The sequence below is a fragment of the Rhinopithecus bieti genome, unplaced genomic scaffold (genome assembly GCF_001698545.2).
Source record: "Rhinopithecus bieti isolate Rb0 unplaced genomic scaffold, ASM169854v2 scaffold_3763, whole genome shotgun sequence".
Taxonomy (NCBI): Eukaryota; Metazoa; Chordata; class Mammalia; order Primates; family Cercopithecidae; genus Rhinopithecus; species Rhinopithecus bieti.
In genome coordinates, this window is record NW_016804379.1 from 23,410 (window position 1) to 44,823 (window position 21,414).

The following is a 21,414-nucleotide window of genomic DNA, read 5'->3' on the forward strand; positions in this document are numbered from 1 at the left end:
CATGATGCCACCCCATGACCCTGTGATCATATTTTCTGATGAACCCTAGGGCCTCCACTCAGACTCAGGAGCTTATTCCACTTGGTGTCTACTCATTCATATCTTGGCTATTGTGTAGTGTGGGACCATCCAGACCAAGTGCATCAGATATCTGCTTCCCCAGGTATGATGCCCCATAGGTCCAAGCCAAGTTACTTGGTGTATTCATTTTCACACAGCTGTAAAGATACTACCTGAGACTGGGTAATTTGTAAAGGAAAGAGGTTTAATGGACTCACAGTTCCATGTGGCTGAGGCGGCCTCAGGAAATTTACAGAAGGGGAATCAGGCACCTTCTTCACAAGGCAGCCGGAGAGAGAAGAGTAAGGAGTGAAGCAGGAAGAGCCCCTTATAAAACCATTACGGCATGGGGGAAACCGCCCCCATGGTCTAATAACCTCCCATTGGGTTGTTCCCTCAACATGTGGGGATTATAGGGATTACAATTCAAGATGAGATTTGGGTGGGGACACAGAGCCAAATCATATCACCCCATTTCCTGTGGAAATGAATGGGCATTATAGCCTATTGACCATACAGACAGGCTCAGTGTTTGAAAAACAGGGGCTCACTCTCTTTAAAGGAGCAACTTGATAAAATCCTACTGCAGCATCAGCTCTCAGCTCTCAGCAATGACAGTGTTTGAAGGAACTGCAAGGCAACTCCGGATTCCATCACAGCAGAATATTTACTGGAGGTTCTGTGTGTCCTCCTCCAGCTATCCACCTGGCTTCCTGAGAGCTATCCTTTATACATGGAAACCAACCAGGAGTCTGAGTCCATGTCCCCAGAGAAATCCCTTGATTAGCCCAGGTGTGGGGGCTATGCAGGGCTGATGAGAAAAGTTGATTGACAGTCGGAGGTCTGAACAAAGAAGGGTGTTGTCTTGGTAGGCAAGACAGGGTGCTGGCCAACACACAGAGGCTTACTTGTGAAAAGATCAACTGGACTTGGAGCTTCTGCTATGGTGTAACTTTAGAAATGCCAGGAAAAAGACACTATCTTTTCAAAACACCTTCTCCATTCTGATTGTTGCTGCCTACACTTTCTTTCACTTACAAGTAGAAGAGCAAATATAATTTGAAAAAAAAAATCACAACAAAAAACCTGGGCACAGCAACATCTCAGCTGAAATTCACTTTATGGGGGAATTAACCAATCCACCCTTGGGAGAGTAGGTTGTCATGAGAATAGGGAAATGTAGGGGTATTTTTTTTCGATTGCTGACATAACAAATGACCAAAAACTTACGGTTTAAAACAGCACACATTAATTGTCTCACAGTTCTGTAAATCAAAAGTCTTGGTGATTAGGCTGAGTCCTGCCCAGGGTTTCACCATACCAAAATTGAGACGTCAGCAGAGCTGCTTTCCTTACTGAAGGCTATGTAGGAGAATCCAATTCCAGGCTCACTCTGATTGCTGGCAGAATCCAAGTTTTTGCAGTTGTAGGACTGAGGTCTCTGTTTCCTTGCTGTCTATTGGCTGAATCATTCTCAGCATCGAGGCCACCTGCCTTCTCTGGATTGTGGCTCCTTTTATCCATCCTCAAAGTCAGCAATGCTGATTGCATCCCCACATTCCATATCTCCCTGCCCTCTCCTCTGCCTCATTTCTCCCGCTGCTTTTTTCACCACTTCTCTCCGGCTCCAGCTGGAAAAATTTCTCTGCTTTCAAGGACTCATGTAATTAGACTGGGCCCACCAGATGATCTAGACTCATCTCCCTGTCGTAAGATCTGTAACCTTCATTATACCTGCAAAGTCCCTTTTGCCACACAGTTTAACACATTTATAAAACCTAGGGATTGGTGTGGACATCTTTGGGAAGGGGGGCATTATTTGACCTACCACACAGACAAAGGGGTGTTCAAAAAGTGCATCTATTTAGTGTTATGAATTCAAGTGCAGTGCCTGGCACAAAGTAGGCGTGACCTCGAGGGTATCAAAATCCAGAGTGAAAAAGGTAAACAATGAAAGAAGTGAAGAAGGCTGGCACAGCCTGTAAGGATTATATGAAGTCATGTGTACAAAAAGCTTTACCTCCTCCCCTTTTTGAACTATAGAGCTTACAAGCTCATGTTTTATCATCATCATCATCATCATCATCATCATCATGATTAATAATAAACAGATTGATTTAAATTGCCCACCAGATATTTTGGCCACAAAATTTGTTCAACATCATGTTGTAACTAATTCAACTAAAGAACAAAATCAATTAATTATTAAAATAATTTACTGGTCTCAGACTCCTGGGCTCAAGCAATTCTCCTGCCTCAGCCTCCCAAAGTGCTGGCATTACAAGCATGGGCCACTGCACTCACCCTTTGGTGACCTCTTAGTGGAGTCTTTGTCTTTTAGAAATTTATTTAATCAACTGACTCCATACTTGTACCTACTGTAATGATAAGGCCCTGGTGTCAACATAGAAAATAAGTCACCAACTTAAGGAAGATGCAAAGGAACATGGTTGTGGTTTGCCTTCAGTTGTATTTTGTGTGGCCTTTAGAGAATATTGAAGCATGGAGGCCAGGTGCAGTGACTCACACCTGTGATCCTAGCACTTTGTAAGGCTGAGACAGGAGGATTCCCTGAGGCCGGGAGTTGAAGAGCAGCCTGGGCAACATAGTGAGACCCTGACTCAATATAAAAAGAAAAAAAAATTAAAATAAAGAGAAAGCATGGAGCCTAAGGGTCCTCAGAGGACAGACCTGCAGGACAGCCTGAGAAGGATCTTATCTTGCTGTTATCACAGAGCATGAAAAAGGTGAGCATCTCTACTTCACATGTACTTACGGCATTTTCCCAAGTAATAACCTCTCTGTGGACTAACTTTGCAAAGGTCTGTCTGGTTTGTAACTGTATCCCATCTTAATACAGTGCTTTGTATAGAGTAGATCTCAGTAAATGTTTTTTGAATGTATGAACATATGACTCAGCTTTTATGCAATTTGGTTCAAATATATGGCAACAATACAAAAACAGCTAGCTAAGCTGTGCAGTGCTTTATTTGTCAATATGGTGACATGGTAGATCAACTGTTGGCTGTGTAGACCAAGGTATCTACTATCACGGGCTTCTATCAATGTGTATGTCAGCCTCTTTACAAAGGGAAAATATCTCATTCCTCAACGAAACCTTTTCTATGGCCACAGTTTTCCAAGTGAAGAGCCCTTAGATGGGATGAAGGGAAGGACAAAGAGATGAAGAGAGAGGCAGACACAATGTAACAAGCCATCCTTACTACCGTACAAATGATCTAGATATCCTGTGTCAAAAGGAAGAATCTAGGCCTTGTGTTCTTTTTCACATTAATTTCTTTCATCTTGTGTTTTAACACACCTTTAGAAATCCCTCTGAAGATAGCTCTGGGTTCTGCAACTTGCCATTTTGTACATTGAGGCAATGAATTTGGGCTTCACTTTCCTCATATGTAGGATGAAAATAATCAGGTATGACAGGAAAAGGGAAGTAGTCAGGCACATGTGTTTTGTAATGAAGCCCCAGCCTGATCCTGTGGGGGAGCTTTGAGTATAAGTAATCCTGTGGCCAATTATTATTGCTGGGAAGGGATGGGGAGAATGTAAATTACTAGGCCCCAGTAGCTCGGAGTCAATCCACTGGAAAGAGTTGTAAGTCTCCTATTTAAACACATAAGCACACATTTGCTGGAGAGGAATACACAGAACTCATAAATGGGGTCTAAAGGAACCTGAACAGAATCCCAACAGTGTCAGCCTGTGTTGAAGGTTAGATGATATCTGTACATAAAGCCCTTAGGATGGTACCTGGCACACTGTAAGCACTTACTGGACGTTTGCTACTATAATTAATATTTTTATTATCTTCTCTCCAGTAGTAGAGGCATTGTTCCCCATGGCTTCATTCCAAGCACAGGTTATAAACCCAAAAGCTGTCAGGTAATGTAAATTGGAGAAACTGCTAGGAGGAAGACTAGGAGGATATGGGATAGGATGAACAGGAGCACACCTGCACCGCTGAAAATGAGATATTTAAAATCAAGTGTTTATAAAACACAACACACTCAAAGTCAAGTCAAACAAAGCCAAAGCAAAAACCCATCTGGCTGGTGGACTGTCAATTCGCCAAGGCTTGCTCTTAACCTTTCTCAGGATCCCTACCCTGCAAGGCATTCCAGTCCTAGCAGGACAGGACTGGGTTTGGTTGTGCACTTACCCAGTGCTCTTTGCCAGGCTTTCTGGGAAGCCAGGAGACCTTGGAATGCTTTTTAATTAAGTAGCCTGTCCTCTCCACCCTGGCTGCATCAACTTCTGATGAACTCCTTTCTCCTAGTAGAGGCTCTGAACTTCATGATTGTGTAGATGCTTTAGTCCGCCTGCTTAGTGTGTTCCCTAATCTGAAAGAGGGTCTGTGATACAAGGAAGGGCACTGTACAATGGAGAGTGGGTATTTGTTTTTTGTTCATTCAGGGAGTAGTTATTGAGCATCACCAAGTTCTATGCTGGAGGCTACAGATCTTAATGTGAAACAGACTGTGTGTATGTGTGTGTGTGTATGTGTGTGTGTGTGTGTGTGTGTGTGTGTGTGTGTGTTAGAGAGACAGGGATAATTTTTTCAGATTAAAGAATTGTTCAGAAGATCCCCTCACCTTCCTTCTAGGGAATACAAAGCATCAGGATGAAGAATTGCTTATCTATCTATCTATCTGTCTATCTATCTATCTATCTATCTATCTATCTATCTATCTATCTATCTATCTATCTCTTTATCATCTATCTGTCTATGTCTATCTATCTGTCTGTCTCTTTATCTCTCTGTCACCTCCATCTTAGGCCACTTGACTCACCCCTTTCCTAGCACCTCTTAACATTCCTTTCCTTCTCACAGTGACTCTGGCTTTGTTAAAATGACTATTCAACCCTATACCTGCTGTGTGTATAGCTCTACCCTTAGTCATTGAAGGTGGGGGTTTGTGTGCAAGAGAAAATAAAAGGCAGTCCCCATGGGGAAACAGAACATGCTTTCAGTGAGCTATCAGAGTTGTAGGACGATGTACAAAACAATGCTGACTTGTAAAGATGAGACTACAGGTGCTAGAAGGGGAAGGAAGAGAAATGACTTAGTGAGGTGAGGGAAAATTCTCTGGTCATAACCTGGCATGACTTTTGCCCAATTTGTACATTATATTTCCTTTATTATTTTTGTTTCATTCTATATTAATATCCTTTCTATGATTAAAATTTAATGTGTTCCTCATAGAACATTTGAAAGGAAAGAGAAAGAAGGAATTAAAAACTATCCACAGTTCTATACCCAGATGTAGCCACAATTGATATTTGGTGGTTTTTTCCTTCTAGACACACATATTTTCACTTTCCTCAGACCATTCTATTTTGAAACTTGCTTTTTTCCCCCATTTAATACGTTATCCTGAACTTCCCCCATATAATTAGGTACTCTTATACATGTTTCTTAATGGCTGTGTAATATTTTATCACATAGTTGTGCTGTAATTTATTTAAACAAACTCTCATTTTCTCCCCAAGATCTGTCTCCAAGTCCCATATTCCAACTAAAGCCAAATTTTAAAGCTACCTTCAGGGCCCCAGAAGACAGCAAGACGGCAATAGATGATTTGTTCTGTTCCTCCCCAAGACTTCAAAGAACTGCAAGAAGGTTAACTGTTCTGTTGCGTTTCCACAGTGACTAGAGTGACAACTCAGCTCAAGGCTACTGCAAAGATAGAACTGAGGCTGAGGTAGGGTGCTTGGGAGGCAGGATGGGCTGGGAATGAAAGGATTTCCAATGACCAGATAGAGAGCAGCATTAAACCCTTCTCTTACAGGCTTCTTTCAGCAAGCAAAAGAAACCAGCTGAACTCCCAGGATTGTTTTGAAAGCCAAGACAAACGGCACATTTGAGAACTGAATTTGGCTCCATTTGTGCAAGAGAAGGTGGGTGGCTTCAGCTGCCTAGGAAACAGGCTTTGAATATGCGCTTCCCGGAATTCTTTATGCTTCTCTCCTGAAAAGGTTCCTAGTGTTCCTGATAAAGGATTCTTATTATTTGGCATTTGCAGGCAGCCTAGTTTTGGCAACGTTTGGCTCAATTCTTTATGTTAGTGAGCTCTTGTAAAGCCCTGTATCTCCTCAAAGCGAGGCCAAGGCCAACATCCTTCCTTCTCCCTGCCTCTGTCTCCTTCCCCCTCTGGGCCTCGCTTCCACCTACCACCCTTGTGCATACTTTTATTTCCAATGTGAAAGCTGAAACTCTGGCACAGTTAGGTGAAGCTACACATGGAGCATCTGCTACAGTGTCTTCAGTGTTTCAGGATGCTGCTTAGAAGAGTAAATAGCATCTGCAGGATGTAGGTGCTATATTGGAAATGAAACAAACATCACCATTATCGGCTGAATTTTGACCATGCTGAAGGCGTGACATAGGCTATATGGTCAAAACCTCTAAGACCATGCACTAAAAGAAACAAAAATAAGCCTTGGCCTATCCTTGTCCAGATTGGTGGTGTGGGAAACAAAGGCGACAGAAGGTCTAGAAAGAGTAGCTTTGGTCTTCGTTCATTTGCCTGTTCATTCAGTGGATCTTATTTGCCTAATTAATTAATTAGCAAGTCACCTATGAGACCTGCCCCTCTCAGCAAAAACTAGCTGAGCATTTCACCAGACTGGGGAAGCTGAACTTCTGTAGAAAGGTTGGAACCATGTAACTTGCTGAGAAAGATGAGAAGGGGAGATAGAGTTGTGAGCCTAAGTGGATATTTATTCCAGGATAGGATTCTCACTGTAATCCTATTGGTTCAGCATGCTGGTAGTGGAAGGGGAGCCAAGGTAAGCAGTAATAGGAGCCCTGCCTAGGGAGACTTCTGTTTGGGGATTCTGTCACTATTTCATCACACACACACGACACACACACACATACGCACAGAGTTTCTGCATTCAAGAATCTTGAAATCTGTGGATACAAATCACAGATAGTTGAAAAAAATTTACAGTATGATACAAAATAACTAGACTTACCATGCTAAATGAAAGTGTTTCTTTCCTCAAGAATTTTTTTGATCTTTGGAATAAAAGAATATTGTTTTGAAATCTTTTGTGCAGCAAGTGACCATACCCTAATTTACCCTTTCTTTGTATACATCTTTTATACATATTGAATTTCATTTGAAACAAATTTTCTACCATAAAAGCTATTGAAAATCCATGATCTAGAGTGTCGACTCTGTGGAAGAAGTGGGGGAAAATACTTGAAAGACAAACTGGAGTCTTATATAGAATGACCTTAGAAGCTACGAGTGTAGAACCAGATATAGGTATGAAATAGATACAAACACAGTTAGCCGTTTACATACCTATACAAAATATGTCCTTCTAGAGAAGAGGAATATGCAAAGAATTCTAATAGAGTCAAGTGATCAATATATTAATTGAGTCAATTGAGTGGCAAATCTACCTGGGCTGGCATATGGAATATTTTCCCACCTTAATCAGGCAATAAGGTTGAAATTGATTATTAAATAATTAAATAAAGACGTAGACAGAAATTTGGGAGTCTAGTTGCATAAACAACCCCATTTGAGGCAAATGGATTAGATCTCCAAATGGCAGAGTGCATTTTAAATAGGACTCAGCAAGGCTTGCAAAGAGACATTGCTCTGAATATGGGCAGTTCTAGAATTCACTCCTCAGCTGAAATCACTGGTTGATAATCGCTCTTTTTGAGATAAGAGTTTTCTAGTTTGCTTGTGAACAAGTCACTGAGGTCATATTCCTATTTCTTTTGTTAGTTGTATCTTTTGCTCTGAGAAAATTATACAACATATATAGATGAGATACTATTTTCCTTTTAATACATTATCGTTATATGTATTTATATATGTACATATTTATATAATCTATTTTATTACATAAATTTAAGGTGTACAATATAATATTTGATGTAAATATCCATGGTGAAATGATTATTATAGGTAAGCAATTTAACAGGTTTTTTTTTTTTTTTTTTTTGTGGTAAGTGCACTTAAAAACCATTCTCTTGGCAAATCTTCAATATATACTACAATATTAATAACTGTAGTCCTCCTGCTGTACATTAGATCTCTAGGCTTATCTTACACAATGACAAGTGTGTGCCCTTTGTCCTACATCTCCCCATTTCTTCCTTCTCCCCATCTCTGGTAACCACTGTTCTACTCTGTTTCTATGTATTTGACTTTTTTTTTCTCAGATTTCACATGTGAGATCATGCAGTCTAATTCTTTCTGTATCTGGCTTATTTCAAGGAGTATAATGCCAGTTACAATAACATGGATGAAACTGGAGGATAAGATACTATTTTCTACCCGTCAAGACTGGCAAAAATTTCTAAGCTTGACAATACACTGTATTAGTAGGTTGGGGAATCAGGCGTTTTTATACATTGCTGATAAAAATGTAAAATGGTACAACATTTATGGAGGTGACTTTGTTGATGCATTTACCCTTTGACCCTTGAGTCTACCTTAAAGATATGCCTGTAACTTTAAAAAAATGCAAAAGTTTATTACAGTATTACTTATACTGAAAATGTTTTTTGTATTACCTAAATGTACAAGCATAGGAGTTGAGCTGAGTAAACTATGGTGCATTCACATAGTATAGTGCTATATAATTATGAAAACAATGAGAAAGGCCTCTATGGATTGATATGGAGTGATTACCAAAAGATATTGTGAAGCTAAAAAAAACAATTTTATATGTATAAAGCATATATATGTAAAAGAATATATATATGATATATTTCCCTTTGTATAAGAAAGAATAAATTTTAAAAACACATGCATATATTTATCTTTACAAAAAGAAACACAGGGAGGATAAACCAGAAGACATTGAAGTTAGCTACCTACAGAGGGTGTTGGAAGGGAAATGCAGAGGAAGGGACATGGAAGAGAGTGGCGTTTTCTAAGAACATCTTTCTGTACAGTTTTGTTTTTTAGACGCATGTGTATGTTCTACCTCTTTAAAAAACATATAATTAAAGGATGGGAAGAGAAAAGAACCTAATGCTGAAAACCAGTGAAAACATATGAACCCTAAGATATTTTGAATGAATTGCATAACCACACAGAATGAAAAACTGGAGCAAGCTGGCTAACTTAAGAACCTTAAGAACATGATATTTGACTACGTGCCCTAAGTCTTAGGAGGGGGAGAGCAGCAAACAAACCCTGAACTGTTTTGAGTAGGTTTTCTTTTTGTGATTGTATGAACAAGGAAATTCTGAAACTACTTTAGATGTATTATAGGATTAAACAAATGAATAAATGCACATATCTTGTTGGGACCCAAGTCTTCAGTGTGGTGAATGGACTTATATGAAATGGTGTAGGAAATCCCCTGTGGGGATGGATTGCATTTAATGTTATCTGTGCACACTTGTGATTTCTAAACTGTGTATATTGTGTGTGTAAATGTATGTGAGTATATATACATGCATTTGTTCATGTACATATGTTTGCATGTGTATGTGTGTGTATAAACATTCATGTATTTCCTAACTTTGTCTCCTAAAAGCACAGACACCCCAATAGCAATGAGCTCAGCTAGCATCTAGATGTGGTTTCTAAATAGCATTTCCCCATGAAAGGAATCAGAGCTTCTTGGAGAAAGGGAAAATTCTAGATCTGGGACAGGGTAGGTAGAGAATAAGTCTGGAGTATTTTTTTATGTTAGAAAGTAGGAAAGTTCTTTAAAAAGAAAGAAAAAAAAAGACACAACATCCATCAAAAAGGGGCTCTCATTCACCAAAGTCTGAGACAATTTAAATACCAAAAGAATTGAGAACAGCAATGAGCTCACATTGTTAATCAGTAGATAAACAAACACAAAAATAAGTGAGAAGGGAGGGCTCTTGGCTATAGTAAAGCCAAGTACTGACTAGTAAGTGTGGGGGGAATGTCAGAGTTGAAAGTCCATCATTTTGCAAGCATCATAGTGAATACTGCTTCAGGCAACAACCAATGATGGATACTAAATCTAGTAGGGCACTCAGACAGACCAGGCCTGGGAGCAAGGCATGGCACTTCCACACATACTCCACTGACCAAAACTCATTGACATGGCCACACCTAACTTCAAGGGAGGCTGGAAAATGTGGTATTGCTGTGTGCCTGGGAGGAAGAGAACACAGATATTGGTGAGCAACAGCAGTTCTTGTCACAAGAACTTTATATATATTATATATAATGTATAAATAAAACATCACAAATACACATATATATAGATATTTGGTATTTACGATATTTGTAAACTTTCAGAATTTTTGGCATACTGGATTATCTAACTGTGGTAACTAGTCTCTAAGGAGAGTCATCCAATCAACCACACTTCCCAATATTTACACTCCTGTTCAGTCCCCTCATTGAATTTGGGCTGGTCTGTACTCATGTTAGCCAACAGAAGGGGGAGAGAGTGGCTCTGTGCCAGTTCTAGGCCTAAACTTTAAGAGGACTGGTAGCTTCTCCTTTTTCTCCATTGGGTCTCTCTCTCTCTCTCTCTCTCTTTTATCTTCAACTTTTATTTTTGATTTGGGGGTACATGTGCAGGTTTGCTGCACAAGGGTATATTGTGTGGTGCTGAGGCTTGGGGTACAATTGAACTTGTCTCCCAGGTAGTGAACATAGTACCTGACAGGCAATTTTTCAGCCCTTTCCCCTATCCCTCTCTCCCCCATCTTGTAGTCCCCAGTGTCTACTGTGGAACTCTCACTTTTGAAAGTCGTGTGGCATCATGTGAGTAGTCTGGCTGTCCTGCTGGAGAGTCCATGTGGAGATGCCACTTGGAGAAGGGGCACTTGGGCGGCCTGGTGAGAGAGGCCCGGCTGTCCCAGCACACTCCAATCAAGCCTGCAGGTGGTGCCTGCCCCAGGTCCTGCATGACTACAACTGAATGAGAACTGCCCAGCTAAGCCCAGTCAACCCACAGACTCTAAGAGGAAGTAAGATGGTGGTTATTCTAAGCCACCAAATTCTGGGGCAGTTTGTTTCATAGCAACAGATAGTTGAAACACCAGCAGCTAAGACTTACGATTCAAATTTAAACTGAATGATTGATTGAGATGTGTGATTTTGTAATATGAAAAGTAGAAGGGAAGTTATGTATAGAAACAACATGGTAATGCTAAGAGAATATAAGATTCACCATTGTTTTGAGTCTTGTTTATTATATTTATAAAAACTATCTAAATATTTGGTAAGATTCTATTAGTCAGATAATTACGTACTTACAAAGCAAATAAAATAGATTAAATTGATTGATGCATTTTAATGTTCATGAGTATTTAATCAGCAAATTTCTTTCTTAAAAATGGTGCTGAAGTTTTCTAGATGTATAACTAGAATAACAAAATTTGTAAGTAGAAGTAAAACACTTAAGACATACTAGATTTCTTAGCCAGGCACGGCAGCATGCACATGTAGTCTTAGCTACTCAGGAGGTTGACATGGAAGGATTGCTTGAGCCCAAGAGTTTGAGGCTGCAGTGAACTATAATAGCACCACTGCACTTCAGCCTAGGTGACAGAGTGAGATTCTGTCTCTGAAAAAAGAAAGAAAAAAATTAAAAGAATTAAAATATTTAAGAAAATAACAAAAGAAGTATTAGATTTTAAAATTATTATTCAGAAAATCAAATATTAATTAAAATCTCCAAAGTAATTACAGATTATCTTGTGTGTGTGTGTGTATGTGTGTTAGTGCTACCTAAAACCATACTTTCGGGGATATTGTTGAGGGCTTTTAAGCCCAGGGACTTGGATCTGATACATTTCCAGAATCTCCAGTTTTCATCCTTTGCCCTCATTGCTTCTTTTTTTCTCAGTGAGTACCTATGTGAGTACCTCAGTGAGTATCTCACTTTCTCAGTGAGAATCCACGCAAGGAAATTAAGGAACAGCCTCTTCCCCTTGGCTTGAGAAACAGGTATACCTGGGTGAAATGTTTCATAGCTCTTTAGCATGCCTTCATTTATGATTTTTGTTTTGCTCTGTTTTTTGGTGGAGATGGAGTCTTACTATGTTGCCCAGGGTGGCCTTGAACTCCTGGCCTTAAGTGATCCTCTTGCCTCACCCTCCCTAAGTTTTGGGATTACAAGCATGAAGCACTGCACCTGGCCCGACCATGCTTTCAATCTAGCTTTTTTTTTTTTTTTTTTTTTTTTTTTTTTTTTTTTTTTTAATAAAGAACAATATCAGACCCAATAAAGTGATCTTGGCTGGGAGACCCATGCTGGCTGTCTTACCCCATGATAGGAGATTTAGGACTAGATATCTATAGGTAAATTTCTAAAATAGTAACCCTGACCCCAGAAGGGCTCATAATCCTGATGCACACAGAGGAGCAGAGTTCATTCTAGAATGCATTCCTGGACTTTCCTCCTCAGTTTGTTCTAGACCCTCCCACATGGTTGATGGATGGCTAGAACATTGGCTTTTGTCCCTGCTTATAGCACCTGAGACAGTTTCAATACCTGTTTTCAGGGAAGGATTGTATCTCTTACTCATGTGACACCTCTGTGTTCCTAGAACAGTGTTACTCCCACCAGTGATGATGCAGATTAGGGGAAGGCCAAAGGCAGAATTGAGAGAACTCTAGACCCAGAAACTTGACAATGTGTTTGGCAGATAGGTCATAGAACAAAACAAAACAAAACAAAGCAAGACAAAAGACAGTCATTTCAGAAACCTGACGTCAGAATTCCAAAATTCCAAATTAGGGACCGGGTTTTCCATGATGGATTTTGTTTTTGAGGGTATAGAGATAGGGAATGAAGACTTTGAAATAACATGTAAAGCCTTATTCTGGGGCAGTCGATGAGAAATTATCAGTCTTCATGTTGACTCCTCACTGTGTAGACTCAGTCTCGGAACTAAACAGAGCCCAGGTAGCCAACATGCACATAAAGCAGGCAGGGAAGCCCGTCCTGGTTTGATTCCTCTGATTGGGTCATTCAGACTCTGATGCAGTGTGAGAGGGGCCTGGGGTGCCCAGGTGACACAGCTCTTACAGACCAATCAGGTTAATTAACGGAAAGGCCTAGCAGAGATTTGGTCAGGCAAGGAGGATGCTGTGATGTCTTTGTGGTTCTGGCAGTTTAGTAAAGAAGAGCGAGGAACTGCTCAGGATGAAGTCAAGCAGTGCCAAAAAGCCCACTGACTGTTCAGAGGGGTGGGCCTGAGGGGGTGGGAGTGAGAGATGTGCAGAGAAAGAGAAAAAAAGGAGGAAGGAGGAGAAACAGGAAAAGGAAGGAGGAGGAAGGAAGTATTATGTTAAGCTCTGTCAATATCTAAATTTAGTGTCTGTGTTTAGACAGCCAATAATTTATTTCCAGGCCTGTGAAATCACTTATTCTGCCCTACTGTCTATGTGAAATCTCATACACACTTCACAGAAATGGATTAGATCACTGAGGCTGGATTTTAACCCACGCTCCTTGGCACTGGCAGTGCCGGCATTTCTGTGTAGGAAGTACTCAGGGGTAGTAATTTAGTGGGAAGAGCGTGGCAGGCTAGAAGACTTGCATTGAAATCATGCTTGAATAGTGAGCATGCTTTTTGTTAAAAAAACTTACACTGTGTGCTTATTTGTGAGGGGTTGAAAGGGATCTAAAGTCTCCTCAGTTCTCCCCAAATCCTCCCTGGCACCTCTGCCTAGAATAGGCTGCTGCAATTGCTACATTGTGAGAACACTGTCTGTGTCCCTGGCCGAAGTGGCTGGCAAAACTGTGGCTAAACTGACCACAGACTGGCAGCAAGGCAGCCATACCCAGTGAAACCCCCAAGGTCCTTGTAGATGTGTGAGTTCCCCTTTTATCAAATCACCTGGATACTTTATCCAAGCCACCGTAACTTGTCAGTCAGTTTTTCTCTTGGTTCTTTAATGATCTTTCCATGCCAGAAATGTGAGAACCTCAGCTTTTTGTATGTTTCACTTATATGATTTTAAAAGGCAGAATGTCTAGGTTGATTTTAAGACAGTGGGCAGTTTTCATTGACAGTCTCCATCCTTCCAGCATCCTATTCTAAACTAACACCACTTGAAGTGTGGTCCTGGGACCAGCAACGGCAACATCACTTGGGAGCTTAGAAATGCAGATTCTTAGGCCCCACTCCAAATGTACTGAATCAGAATCTCTGAGTTTGGGGTCTAGAAGTCTGTGTTTTAACAAGTTTTCCAGGTGATTTTGTTGCCATCCTAAAGTTTAAGAAGCACTGTTCTAAGGTACTTCATTTGTCATTTTGCATTTTTTCCACTTTTCCTACTGATACTGTTAATTACTGACTAAAATTTTTTTTTGAATATAAAGGTAAAAATTAAATATTTGCTCAAGCAAGGTAATTTGAGAGTTGCTGCAACATTTTACATGCCCAAAAGACACCTCTGAAACATGATGTTGCCATGGCACTCTCTGTTCTTGTTAGTTTCCACATTGTGAATGAACGAATGAAAGAGAATCTTTAATATGCTTTAGACATCAAGACCCAGGAGGAAAGGGGCTTGTGTTACTTAGTATTTTGCTTCAGCTGCTATGCCAAGAGAGAACTAAAGTAATAATGGAAATTGGCTGGGTGCAGTGGCTCATGCCTGTAATCCCAACACTTTGGGAGGCCTAGGAGCACCTGAGGTCAGGAGTTCGAGACCAGCCTGGGCAACATGGCGAAACCCTGTCTCTACTAAAAAACACAAAAATTAGCCAGGGGTGGTGGCGCACACCTGTAATCCCAGTTGCTTGGAAGGCTGAGGCAGGAGAACAGCTTGAACCTGGTGGGTGCAGGTTGTAGTGAGCTAAGATCACAACATTGCACTCCAGTCTGGGCAGCAGCAGGACATCATGTCTGAAATAAACAAACAACAACAACAAAAAAGGAAATTGATTAGTCACATTAAAAGTTCATTTCTCTTTCATGTAAAAGTCTAGATGACTAGCATTGCAGCTCTGCAATGATCAGGAACCCAGGTCCCTTCAGTCTTGCTGCTCTGCCATCCTCAAACTGCATCTTCTATCTTGTGGTCCAGCATGGCTGTTTGTTCCAGCTCCCACCATCACATCTGTATTTTAACCAGTAGGAGAAGAGTAAAGGGAAAGGAATCATACTTAAATTGATAATGATGAGACAACATCATTGTCACAGAAGAGCCGCAGAAGAGGCATACCCAAGGTACACTGGGTACTGTGTTGATCTTGAGTCTCCTAGGCATTCCTCTTCTTTTTTTTATTTTTTTTCCAAGACAGGGTCTCACTCTGTCGCCAGGCTGGAGTCTAGTGGTGCGATCTTGGCTCACAGAAACCTCCACCTCCCAGGTTCAAGTAATTATCCTGCCTCAGTCTCCCAAGTAGCTGGGACTACAGGTGTGCACCACCACACCCAGCTAATTTTTGTATTTTTACTAGAGATGGGGGGGGGTCTCACCGTGTTGGCCAGGATGGTCTCGATCTCTTGACCTCATGATCCACCTGCCTTGGCCTCCTAAAGTGCTGGGATTACAGGCATAAGCCAGCATGCCAGGCCCGTTCCTCCTCTTTTTTTTGCTCTTCTTGTTTCGTTTAAGGACTGATCTTGCAGGTTGCATCTCCCAGTTTCCCCTGTCAGTGACCTTACCTGGATTCAGCCAATGGGAAAAAGGGAGAAGCTGAAGCATTTCTTCCTATTTGCGTGTCTCATAAGTGGCTGCAGTGATGACTGCACGTTATGGATCCACTCCGGCTGGCCACGGGTTCTAGTAACACTGACTTCCTTCTTTCCAGTACGTGGGCGGTTGTAGCTTCTTGCCGGCTGTTAATCTCTACATTGCTTCACCATCCTGTTTGAGTTTAACTCTTCCATCACCTGGAATCAATTCTTTATATTAAAACCCCCCAGTTGTAAGTAGTTGAGGCAGTCAGACCCTTGCTGACACAGGAAGGGGTAGTCTACCTAGGGAGAATTCATAGAGGAAGTCACGTTTGTACTAGATCTTCAAGTTTTGCTGACTGATTTTCATTAATTAATTCCAGTGTGGTCATTCTGGACTCTGGTCTAGGGAAGACATAGGGGAGACATGGTTTGGAGCTCTGATCACTCAGCTAGGATTAGCAGAACCTAGCACTGTGGGTTACAACTGTTTCTAATGCAGGGTTTCTCACCCTCGACACTATTGACATTATGGGCCAGAAACGTCTTTGTTGAGGTGCTGTCTTATGCATTGTAGGATGTTTAGCTGCATCCCTGGCCTCTATTCATTAGACACCAATAGAATCCCCCTATCTTGCCTAAGTTATAACAACCAGAAATGTCTCTAGACATTGTCAAATGTCCTGTCAGTGGGGGCTGTAAAATGTCCCACGTTGACAACCATTCTTCAAGTTTTGCTGATGGCTCAGCATCCAAGTTCCACACAGGAGAACCTTTTGATTCTAAAGGTCAGAAAGGCACTACCTTCCAAAAAGAGCAGCTGTTACCCTGCCCTCTCCTTCATCTCTACTTCCCTCAGCCAGCAAGTGCCTCCATTTTTGATAAACACTGTCTACTAGAGAACAATGATCCCATAGTCTGGAAGGGAGTGTCAGGGCCAAGCCATTGTCTTCCTGCCAAGAACCAGTGATACAGGAAATGGGGAATCATCAACCATTACAATACTGTAATTCTCTTTGGAGTTTTGAGATAAAAGTTGCAGAGCTCTGAAGGATGTTTACTTTTATCCTTCATGATAAACCTTTTTTTCATAAGACAAATTTTCCGCCTCTTACCACCTTAATACACACACACCTATCCTGGTCTATTGAACAAAAAGGAACAAAAATACTTAGCCTCTTTGAGAAATAACAACATACCCACTAATATCACCATTCCATCAAGAGCTGCCTATGACAAGCCAGACATTGTGTATGCATGTCAATGTATCTGGTTAATCTTCACAATAAGCTTACAATGTAAATATGTTTTTCTTGCTTTTATAGCTAAAGAACCTACTTGCCTAAGAAAACAGTTAGTGTTGGTGAGGGGCATCAAAATTTCCCTTTTCAGTTTAAGATAATGGCCATACCTCACGCTTGCATTGTGCTTTATGAGTTTGTAACTATTATTTTACCTATATTATCTAAGTTATACTTATAGCTTAAGTACTATGGGAATTCAGAGAAGCTATAAAATGTTTGAGGTGGATAGAGAAAGTTTCATAAAGAACTGGGGTGATCGGAGGAAGTTTCATAAAGAAAATAAGCTGGTCCCTGAAACTGATGTGTATCTGAATACTTATTGCTCGTGGTGTTGGTGGAGGTGGTAGTGGATGGTTCGTTTTAGACAGAAAACATGAGCAAAGATCCAGAGTTAAGAATAAAGAGAGCAAATACCCCGAGTTAAGAATAAAGGGGTGTGCAGGGGAAGCAAGGGAATAGGCTTTCCCAGCAGGAGCTGATGATTCATGATGGTGGAGAGAGAGAGAGGGTGGGGATGTCTAGGGGATCAATGTATACGGAGCCTAGAGATCCAGACGAGGGAGTTTGGATATTATGAAACAGCCATTGAGAGATGATTGAAGTTTGTAAGCAGAAATGAATATTTTACATCCTACTCAGGTGTCACTGCCTCGGAGAAGCCTTCTCTACCCCCTCCCTTGTGTTCTGCTTTGGGTGTCAGTCTCCTGTGGTGCCCTGGTACTTTTCTTGATCATGGCCATCTCAGACTGTGAGCTCCTGGAGGACAGAGCTCTGATTTACCATCTTTGTGTCCCCAAGGCTTGGTACATAGTAGGACCTCAGTAAATAGACTAAGTGATGAATAAATGGACCTTGACAGGGAACCACATCTCCTCTGACTTCTCAGGGCCATTTGAGGATGGATTTCCAGGAGCAGAAGTCACTGGACATGTGAAAACACAGGAAGGTATTTCCTGCATTGTGAATGCAGGAAGGTACAACAGATGGAATCTCAGTGCTTTCTTAAAGAGGTTCACTTCAGAAAGGCATAGCTGCAGGGTAGATGAACCGAGAAATTTTCAGGTTGTTGAGAACAAGGAAATGTAGGTGAGAATCACCAAGTTCTTCAAAATGTATTTGAAAAGCATGACCATCTTCACTCATCTCAAAACATGGCATGTTTCAGACATTATGAGACAATTAGTCATTGCTGTTGCTTCAACTAATGTCCACTGCTTTTCTGTAGGAAATAAAATAGTCTTATTCTTAATCTAAAACACCAAAAAATATTCTTCCAGATGCTTTCCTCTTCCTGCATTTCCCCTGACTCCCCACCCATTCACATTGGCATGTGGACATGTTCTCACCAAGTGAGTCAGTTAGATAGGAACATTAGTTTATTTGAGCAGATGTCACTTTAAAAAACATTGCACCATGGCACAAAGCTTACAAATAATGCCTGTCATGTAGCAGTGGTGCTCATATAAAGAAAAGGGGTAATTTTGGTGAATTCAGAGAAGATAAGATTACTATAATTATGGGAAACTGCTTCTAAATAATCCCAGAAAAAAAGAAAGACTGTTTTGTCTCATGTTGAGATAGGGGAAGGAGGAGGGGGGAAGCCTGGCAAGGAGGCAGGCTGTCAGAGGGGAGGAGGTGGAGAAGGCAGTGTTTAGTAGTGTGTTCACGTGGCTGACTTAGCCTGTGCTGAGCAGAACACTTCCCCTAAAAGTACCTGAGATCTTTGAAGGTCACTGGGGGGAAATATCCAAAAGTTTGCTCAGAATAAACTACAATTCTCCTTCCTCACAGGTTGCCTAAATCTAATCCATCTTTCAAAGCCCTGCTCAAATCCTTTGCTTTCGTGAAACCATCCATTTCAATCTAGCTTAGAGGACCTTTTACCTCTTGAATGTAGGCAGAGAATCATTTGGCAATTAGGGTGAGTTTTATGACTTTAGTGTTGATAAACTATCTTTTATTGTTATTTACTTTTTCGTATGTTCGTGTACTGATTCCCTAATAAGGTTGACATCTCCTTCAATGGAGATATGGTTGTGTATATCACCCTGGGGTCCCACACAGTGCCTTACATAAAGTAGGCCCTTAATGCATGTTGGTTGATTGATTCGGTATTAATGTGAATGGCTGCCAGCTATGGTGGTCCACTTATGTGAGGGGGGTCTGATGAATTAAAAAGAGGAAGGAAACTAGCATCCATCAAGCACCCATGAACCAGGTCCTTCACTGGGATTAGATGATCTTAATTTACTTATTTAAAAGAGAGATCCCCAACCCCAGGTCTGTGGACTGTTAGGAATGGGCCTGCACAGCAGGAGGTGAGTGGCAGGTGAGTGAGCCAAGTTTCATCTGTATTTACAACTGCTCCCCAAAGCTCACATTACTGCATGAGCTCCACCTTCTATCAGGTCAAGGGCAGCATTAGATTCTCATAGGGGCATGGACCCTATTGTGAACTCCACATGCAAGGGATCTAGGTTGCATGCACCTTATGAGAGTCTAATGCCTGATGATTTGTCACAGTCTCCCGTCACCCTCAGATGGGACTTCCTAGTTGCAAGAAAACAAGTTCAGGGTTTCCACTGATTCTACATTATGGTAAATTGTATAATCATTGTATTATATATTACAATGTAATAATAATAGAAATAAAGTGCACAATAAATGTACTGTGTTTGTATCATCCCGAAACCATATCCCCTGACCCCATCTGTGGAAAAGTTGTCTTCCACAAAACTGGTCTTCACGCCAAGAAGGTTGGGGATCACTGATTTAAAACACCATGGAAGAGACATCCTAATTAAGGATGAGGAAATACAGATTCAGGGAAATTAAAAGTGGGTTTCCCAAGCCCACAAAATTCTTAACTGACAGAAGCTAAAATGTAATGTTAGACTTGTCTGATTCCAAAGTTTCAGATAAACTTTAATGCCCCCAATATCCTCCCTTTTCATTTGGCTGATAATAAAGTGTGGCAGTTTTATCCTAGTAGCTTGAGACTGTGACACTTGTTGAATTAAAAACACTCCTAGGGAGCACCCAGATTCATCAAGTAAGTTCTTAGAGAACTACAAAGAGACTTAGTCTCTGACACAATAATAGTGGGAGACTTTAACACCCCACTGTCAATATTAGACAGATCAAGGAGACAGAAAATTAACAAGGATATTCAGGACTTGAACTCAGCTCTGGACCAAGCAGACCTAGTAGACATCTACAGAACTCTCCACCCTAAATCAACAGAATATACATTCTTCTCAGCACCACATCGCTCTTACTCTAAAGTTGACCACATATCGGAAATAAAACACTCCTCAGCAAATGCAGAAGAACGGAAATCATAACGAACAGTCTCGGACCACAGTGCCATCAAATTAGAACTCAGGACTAAGAAACTCACTCAAAACCACACAACTACATGGAAACTGATCAACCTGCTCCTGAATGACTACTGGGTAAATAATGAAATTAAGGCAGAAATAAGTTATTTGAAACCATTGAGAACAAAGACACAACATGCCAGAATCTCTGGGACACAGCTAAAACAGTATTTAGAAGGAAATTTATACCCACAGAAGAAAGCGGGAAAGATCTAAAATCGACATCCTAACATCACAATTAAAAGACCTGGAGAAACAAGAGCAAACACATTCAAAGGCTAACAGAAGACAAGAAATAACTAAGATCAGCACAGAACTGAAGGAGACAGAGACAAAAAAAACTTCAAAAAAAACAGTGAATCCTGGAGCTGCTTTTTTGAAAAGATTAACAAACTAGATAGACCCCTAGCTAGACTAATAGAGAAGAAAAGGAGAGAAGAATCAAATAGACACAATAAAAAATGATAAAGGGGATATCACCACTGATCCCACAGAAATACAAGCTACCATCAGAGAATACAATAAACACCTCTATGCAAATAAACTAGAAAATCTAGAAGAAATGGATAAATTCCTAGACACAGATGCCCTCACAAAACTAAACCATGAAGAAGTCAAATCCCTGAGTAGACCAATAACAAGTTCTGAAATTGAGGCAGTAATTAATAGCCTACGAACCAAAAAATGCCCAGGAACAGATGGATTCACAGTCGAATTCTACCAGACATAAAAGGAGCTGGTACCATTTCTTCTGAAACTATTACAAACAATAGAAGAAGAGGGACTCGACCCTAACTCATTTGATGAGTCCAGTATCATCCTGATACCAACACCTGGCAGAGCACAACAAGAAAAGAAAATTTCAGGCCAACATCCCTGATGAACATCAATGTGAAAATCCTCAATAAAACACTGGTAAACTGAATCCAGCAGCACATCAAAAAGCTTGTCCACCACGATCAAGTTGGCTTCATCCCTGGGATGCAAGTCTGGTTCAACAAATCAATAAATGTAATCCATCATATAAACAGAACCAATGAAA